This window comes from Xiphophorus couchianus, chromosome 24 (genome assembly GCF_001444195.1).
Source record: "Xiphophorus couchianus chromosome 24, X_couchianus-1.0, whole genome shotgun sequence".
NCBI lineage: Eukaryota > Metazoa > Chordata > Actinopteri > Cyprinodontiformes > Poeciliidae > Xiphophorus > Xiphophorus couchianus.
This window is the reverse complement of record NC_040251.1, coordinates 18,035,805-18,042,586: the sequence shown is the minus strand read 5'-3', so window position 1 is coordinate 18,042,586 and position 6,782 is coordinate 18,035,805. Positions and strand designations below refer to the sequence as shown.

The following is a 6,782-nucleotide window of genomic DNA, read 5'->3' as shown; positions in this document are numbered from 1 at the left end:
TTTCATTGGGAAAATGAAAACATATGCAAATCTTTGAGCTGTTCAACACTTCCTGGCCGGCTGTGTTTGTGAACGCAGCTTTGATCATGCTAAGTTTTGGAGCTGCGTTCCCCAGAAGACCCACTCTTCATTATAAAGTTCTCCAGACATATTTCTGGAAATTATTACATCTTTGTTTTAACTCTTACAAACGTTCCACTTACTTGCCGTCTTTTACTCTTATTCTTTTAATTTCATATTTATTATTGTTACAGCAGAGAGTCGGCCCATTAATAAGTTAGGATGATTATGCATAATTCACAGCCACTACATTAATGCAATTAATGAATTATAAATGAATAATTTCATGCCTGGATATAGAAACCTTTGAGTCAGAACGATTTTTAAGAACTATTCAAATATCGGAAACTAAAGGTAAAACTTTTTTACCATTTTTTTTTTTTGGTTTATGAATCTTTTAGTACTTTCTCTAGTGATTTACAAGATATTAAACTGGAGCGTTTGCAGCTCTGCTATTAGGGCGTCCAGGTGCAAAATGTAGGAATTTAAACATTTATACAGGAGTCAGTCAAAAAGCATTTACAGATTTCTACATTTTGATTCTTTTGTTGTACGTAAATGTTTAAGATTAAACAAATTTAACACAATCTGAGCTGATTTAGAGATAAAAACAGCTTGATTTGATGTGAAAAGGGAATTAACCTACATGTTTGGAAAACTAACCAACAACCAGGACAGATCACAGTCTGACCTTGGATCAATGTGTAGGAAATAGTACCGATCTGGCAGCATGAAGTAGGCGCAATCAGAAACTGTTCTATTTATCTGAATTAAATCAATTCTGCAAAGCAGAGTGGGTCAAAATCCCACCATAATGGTGGAAAGTAATATTTTTATATCACTTTCACAAAAAAGTGTCACTATCTCGTGACAGTTTGGTATGAGAAAGAGAATCTGTGAAAAAATATGTAACTCTGCCTTCTCCCAGAGCTATCTAGAAACAATCAATCAGAGCCAAGAGGAGGGTCTTAGTGCTGTCAATCAATCCTCCATGAGTAGCTGTGCTACTCTACAGCTAGCAGAGCCCTAAAAAACACAATTTCAATTAAACACAATTAAAATCACAAGTAAATAAGTTTTTCATGCGATAAGTAATTAAAAATCATGCAGTGCCATCAATTTACTACCACTTCCTGCTGTCTTCTTTGTTGTTTCCACCAGCAGTAACATCCAGATGCTGTTAACATGACTTGTTTATGCCAAAATCCCCCAAAACCACCTCATTCTAGCCCCAAAATGTACCAAAAACTGTTTAGTTATTTTGTTTTTCCAGTTTGTGCAATTTTATGATCAATGCAAACGCAGCAATGATAGAAAAGACTCATTAGAAGTTAAAGCAAAATAAAGTTATTAAATTTAGGGGGTAATTTATTTTGCACAGGTTGGTTTTGAAAACTTTTTCTTTAATGACTGCAGTCCAGAAGTCGCCTCAGGTTTTCTCTGACGTAAAATGTGAGACGTTACCTTTCCCCGCCGCCTTCTGGGGCCACCAGAAAGCTAAACTTTCCTCTGATTGCTGAACGGAGATCAAACATCAAACATCTCCCCGCAGAACTTTGAACCGGCAGCCAAAGTACGGAGACGACAGCTATTCTGAGAAGTTTGTTTTCGTGTCTTCTGTTGTGGTTTGACTGGGCGGGCGAGCCGAGCCTCGCTCCCCCAAATCCGCAGAGCCTGGATCCAATAAGCCACAGTATCTGACTGCGGCGGTGCGGTCGGCAGCGGTGGGGCGCTCCAATCTACCTACTGCACCCCCAAACGCCCCGCAGGCTGCAGCTTAGAGGTGCCTTCTCTCTTTCAAGACTTAATTTGCAACAAATGTTGGGAGTCTTTGTCTGATCCAAGAAATCAAGAGCTAACAGGTAAACATGCAGAAAGTTCCCCTGAAGTCAAGGAAAATGCTTTGTTTTGTTGTTGTTGTCGACCCGATTTCAACCGTCATATCAATTCATTTCGTTTGCAGACCTGGAAACATGCGGAGCGAATCGCCGCAGATAAAGTTCAAACGTTGAGGTCTCGAGACTGGGAAAGCGGCGCCGTAATTTGATCAAACCCATCAGTTCTGCTCCTCTGGCTTTCGTCGTTTCCACCTTGGAGGTTTGCTGTAGCTTTCCGTTTGTAAACTGCTGGGGAAGAGGAAAGCAGAGTGGAGCCAGTGGGAAACCGGAGGGGTTTATGAAAACCAAAGAGAAGAAGTGGAGAAACGGAGGATTGTACTGCTGGGTGTTTTTCTCCAGTGTACCTGAATCCCTCCACCACTCAGAGTTTAAATGTTTCAGCTGCATGTATTCAGATTCTGTGCAACACTAACAGCTGTAGGAGTTTCAGGACACGATGCTGCCAACAAACACTCTGCTGGAAACCACAGAACGGTGTCGCATTTCAGCAGCTAACGGTTCCTAAATGTTCCTCAGGGGTTACAGAAACTTTAGATGATTTTATACATTTATAAAAACAAGTTCGTGGAAAATGATTCTGCTGAAGTCGGGCTTTAAACATGGAGGAGGAAACAAGAAAGATACAAGATGGCAGATGGATGGATGGATGGATGGACAGAAGATGATTGGTGGAATGATGGACAATTGGACGAATGGATAATGGATGGATGGATGTTGGATGGATGCTAATCACATCTGACCAAAAATGGACGGTTGAATGGATGGATGCTAAACGAATGGTTGGATGGTTGGTTGGATGGCGTATATCCATCCAGTTCCTTTATAACCTGAAATGTTGTGAATAATCTTAGGTAGAACATTAAACTTCCTGTTGGTTTTGATGAGAATCAGAAATGAAGGCAGGATTAAAGATGGCTGCCGTCTCCTTCATGATTAAAGATGGCCGCCATATCCTTCAGTGTTTTCCATGTAAATAAACCTCTCTTCTCTCTCTGTGCAGAATGACAGACTGACATGGAAACGACCTTCTGACCTCTCACACTGATTAACAGCTTCTCCCCTGCTGTTGTCTTTCCACTCAGGCATTGTGTTCAGACGCCTAAATCTATATTATTACATTGAAACTTGTGGTTTTTTTAAGCAGATTGCTACATTTAAGTACCATAAGCATAATTGGAGTTGGATTTTATTCTCCTGAGTGAACTTGCGACCCATTTATGCCGCTGCTGAATATATTAAAGTGTTTTGTCACTTTCATTATTTTTGGAACCAAAATAAGTTGAGCAACCCGCCCTGCAGCTGCAGTGAAGACGAGCATGGTGAAATCGTCGCAGCAGCCGGTTGTTTTGCCGCCACGGGGGCCATTACTGGAGCGGTTTTAACCTCTCCACCTCCTTCCCGTCTCAATCAGAGGCGTCAACATGCTAATAACTCCGCCGAGATGCGCTTCAAGTCGCCTTTTGATCTGCTCCGAAGCCGGGACGGCGCCGTGGTCGCCGGCGGTAACAAGGACCGCGTCTGCCCTCCTCCGTTTACGAGGCGATTCTGACCCTGATGGAGCCTGGAGGGGAAATGGCATCGAGACGCAAGCACCGCTTCCTGTCGGGTCAAAATGAGATGCTAATTAATTAGCATTGGCATCTTTAGCAATGCGTGTCAGCTCCCATTTGGGTTCAAACCGAGTCGGTTCTGGCCGCCGCCTCAGGTCGGACCTCCACCATCAAGAATCTGATCACATTATGGATCAATAGGAATCAATCAAGCATCTGACAACAAGCGTCTCTTCATCTAAACAGCCTCCAGTTTGGAGGCTTTGAAGTCTTTCACAGGAAGAAATGCACTCTGGGCAATGTAGTAATTCCCTCAGTAATCTCCGAATTTACATATCAAAGCCTTATATGGGCGGTAAAAGGTTTCAAGGTAGATCTTAATAAATCTAACTTTTAGAAATCCATTAACTTCAATGTTATATAACAGCTGGAATTCATCAGAGGTCTGGGAGGCCCGAATCTGGTCTAGTCAAAGTCCAGATCTTGTTTCCAAAGATCAATCTGATGGAACATTTAACCTAAAAACAACATTAACACCAGGCGAGGCAAAATCAAAGTTAAATTACAAGAATAAAGTTATTTACCAGGATAAAGTCGCAATCTTACAATAAAGCTGAACTATGAACTTTACCAGGATAAAGTTGTAATATCACGGACTAAAAATCATAATGAGAATAAAATTATCGTATTTGGAGAATGAAATAGTACTTTTATGAAAACTCTTACACAAAAAATAAAGATCGTTGAATCTTGTGAAGTCATATTTCATCTTTTAGCAGCAAAACTTTCAAATATGAAAACGAGAGTCTATCACAAAGAAAGGACCGGACGGCCTTCTGTCACAGCTAATCATGCAAAAAATATTGATTATTTTATATTTTTAAGCTGCAATAGGTTCGGTTGTAAGTGACGGAAACAAAGGAACGTTTTGCGTTTGGAAGAAACGGGCCTGAGAGGACGAGACAAACAAATTAGATTAATACTCCTGAGGATCCAGAACCAGGAAAACACACCAAATAAGGAAAAGGAAGCCGGCAGGTTGACCAGGTTCCCATCAAGAGGCCAGCAGCAGTCATTAACCGGAGATAATAAGCACAAGGTCAGGAGATTTCTGAATTATCTCCCCGTCTCCCCACTGTTCTGTCGGCCCCCTACCAAGTTGTGCTCAAGAGTGGCCTCACATTAATCAGCGCTTTAATTGCCACTTCCCTCCGAGTGTGTGGGGAATAAGGCCAATTTCCCCGAGTCGCTCCTTCAGGACGACGCAGACAGGTTCTCAGAAACACAGACACCCAGGACTTGGAGGTCCGTTTTGACGCGTTTTCAGTCAAAGTGATGGAGAAATGTCAACATTTGTTAATCCAAGAAGTTGGTAAATATTTCATGGTTCTACTTGTTTATTTTATGGGAGTCCAAAGTGAGGCGCGTGGGCCATTTGCAGCCCTCGGAACAATTTTGGGCGGTCCTTGGCTCAGAAACATTTAGAATCGATGTTGGTGAAATTTTTACCGAGACTGTTCAAAAAAGATACAATTAAAATCTTGGAAAATGTACTAGTAATTTACTTCTTGAAAAAGTCAAGATATGGTTTGCTATTTTTATAATCTAGCAAACATTGAAGACCTTCTTTGTATTTGTTTTTACAGAAATCTTGACTACTTTGCTTATTTCATTAAAATATTGTGTGTTTATTTAGCAAGTAAAAATCATTTTTAAAAAAGTTTGGAAATTATAATTGGGGGAAAAAATGCTGAAAAGTTAGTGCACCCCGAAGAAGTATATTATTAATATTTTCTGAAGGGTGATTTTGTTTACAAAGACTTACTCTGTTTTATTTATAGTTTCTGTTTTGTTTAGTTTTATTGATTTTGGTTGTTGTAATATTTCCCAGTTCTAGTGTTAGCTGGTCTTTATAAAAATAAAGTTTATTAATGTTTGCAAAAGCAAACATCAACATTATTATGTATCGCAATAATTATCGGGACAATTTATCATCCAGTAAATTTTTTGTAATTTGCTTAGATTCTTATCTGGTGATAATTGATGGAAAATATGTTTGGATTCAACTTGGATATTAGTTAGTAGAACTGAGGATAACAACTGTTCTAATAACTGATTATTCTGGCGATTAATCGATTAATCGGATAACAGAATTGTCACATTCTGTTGATTTTTTTATTTAACTACTTAACCTTGTTTTATACAATATTAAAAACACATTAAAATGCAACAAATAATTAAATTCCTTTCATTAAATAAGAAAATAAACATTTTATTGCTTAAAGTCTAGTCATATAGTATAACTAGTGAATGCTCGATCAGCTGCAGCTGAAAAAACACTTGAAATGCTGGATTTAAAAATAAAATGTAGGGCTTATCTGTTGATTATTATTGTTAGTTTTTTGATGAATAAATGGTGTTTAATAGGAGTTTTTTTTAGCAGAGTTTGAGCTATGTGAAGCTAAAACTGCCATTTGAGTTTTGAATAGAAAATATTTAGATAAAGATTTGTTTTGCCTGAAATGTAAAATATTTCTATTTTTTACAGTTTTGCTTAAATACTGATCTGTTTGGTTTTTTTCACCAAATGTTCTTTTTAGAGTCTTTTTACTCTAAAGATTAATCGATTACTAAATTAGTTGACGATTATTTCAATCAATTAATCACGATTAATTGTTTCATCCCTAGATGTTATGAGTATGAAATGTAAAACAGCTTGCCATATTTGGTCTATTATTAAGCTTTCCATATTCCAACTACTCTGTTTTATGTGCTGAACTGATTACAGTTTTCAACTCTGTTACCAGACATCTTTGCTCTGCTTCAGATTATCTAATCTGGCTAATCTAAGTGTATATATGTTATGTTGCTTATATTAAAAGCGTTGGCTCATTCTAAGCAGTAAACACGTCGTCCTCTTGCCGTATTTATCCGAGTCAAGTCGTGTTCCTGCCTCCTCTTCGTATTATTACATTATGCAGCAAGTGCAAACCCTTTAATAACCCCGTGTCAATGTGATTAATGGACATTGCTTAATAAATTTCCTGTAATTAAATGTCCACCTGCAGCTTTCCTGGAATCAATTACCTTTTTGTTTATGCAATTTTCTTGAGGTATTTAGTTATGTGCCTCCATTAAGAAGTTGTAAGATAATATCTGCTTATTTTGCTAATTCCCATGTTACCTTATGTGACACGGCGGGCCTGAAGCGAACAGCACAGCAGACGGGTGACTGATGTTTGCCATTTGGAGCAGATTAAAAACAAGAAGGAAT

At 38.6% G+C, this 6,782-nt stretch overlaps 1 long non-coding RNA gene across 1 annotated transcript; it reads left to right on the top strand.

The window, feature by feature from the left end:
• The first annotated feature begins 1,685 nt into the window (after positions 1–1,685).
• LOC114140267 (uncharacterized) lies at positions 1,686–5,061 on the top strand. Its single transcript, XR_003594531.1, has 3 exons — positions 1,686–1,922; positions 2,024–2,157; positions 2,959–5,061. It is a non-coding gene; the product is annotated as an uncharacterized LOC114140267 (long non-coding RNA).
• The last annotated feature ends 1,721 nt before the right edge of the window (positions 5,062–6,782 follow it).